This window comes from Tachypleus tridentatus, chromosome 7 (assembly GCF_004210375.1).
Source record: "Tachypleus tridentatus isolate NWPU-2018 chromosome 7, ASM421037v1, whole genome shotgun sequence".
NCBI classification, from domain to species: Eukaryota; Metazoa; Arthropoda; class Merostomata; order Xiphosura; family Limulidae; genus Tachypleus; species Tachypleus tridentatus.
Window position 1 is genome coordinate 331,556 of NC_134831.1, and position 1,111 is coordinate 332,666.

At 39.1% G+C, this 1,111-nt stretch overlaps 1 non-coding gene across 1 annotated transcript; it reads left to right on the forward strand.

The window, feature by feature from the left end:
• The first annotated feature begins 252 nt into the window (after window positions 1-252).
• LOC143258282 (U2 spliceosomal RNA) lies at window positions 253-443 on the forward strand. Its single transcript, XR_013032252.1, has one exon. It is a non-coding gene; the product is annotated as a U2 spliceosomal RNA (small nuclear RNA).
• The last annotated feature ends 668 nt before the right edge of the window (window positions 444-1,111 follow it).

Here is a 1,111-nt window from a genome sequence, read left to right on the forward strand (position 1 = left end):
TAGTCCATAATTCTTAACTACAAACCAGAGTGAAGACAGATATTGAGCAGCATCTTTAACACCCACTTTCCAAGCTAAGAATTTGACTGTCACTCCTTTGTGGTATTACATGGATCCGAACTCCACTTGGCAATTTAAAAATTCATAGCTGTACCACAAGAAAGAAACTTACGTTTGTTAGAAGAAAAGTGTTGATTTGCACTGTTTCTGTTTTACGTCTGTTAATATAGTACACGCAAAGATATATTAGAGGTCGCTTCTCGGCCTTTTGGCTAAGATCAAAGTGTAGTATCTGTTTATATCAGCTTGATATCTGATACGGTTCCCATTGAGAACCATGATATTAAACTTATTTTTGTAAGGAGGTGGGGTGCTTGGAGCTTGCTCCATTCCTGTCACAGGTTGGCCCAGTATTGCAGTACTTCTGGAATTGGCTACTTTTAAATTTTTAGTACAAGCAAAACTACAAACAATACAAAATACACTGCTTACAACAGCTTATGAAGTACCCAGAACTATATCATCAGAATTCATGCATAAATACGCACACATACACCCTTGTGCAAATTAATTGAAACAAATAGTTATTTTACAATATTTTCAGCATGGCGGCCGGTGTAGGCTCGCTGGACCCGCTGATTTCCTTTAATAGTCATTTTTTCACACAGACAGCGTTATTAGCTGTGTTTCGCAGTACGGTCGATCTACTTTTGGGATACATGATGAAATTTTGAGGAATATTACGTCATTCGAAATTGCGTTAGAAGGGCAAGGAGACTAGTCAAAAAACAACTTCTTACCAACTCAATGAAGAAAAAACGGTATCAATGGGGTCTGAAATACAAGAACTGGACGCAAGAACAATGGAGGAAGGTGTTATTCAGTGACGAGACTCATTTCTTCGTACGGGATCAAAGAAGTCTGCATGTTTGCAGATCTCCAGGTGAGAAACTTCGAGAATCTCACATCAATCAGTTCGTAAAACATCCCTTGAAGAAGATGTTTTGGGGCTTTTTGAGCTACTATGGCGTCAGGGGCTTACATATCGTAGAAGGTATGATGCGAGGACCACAGTACATCAACATTTTGCAGAGAAGAGTCGTTCCAGAAT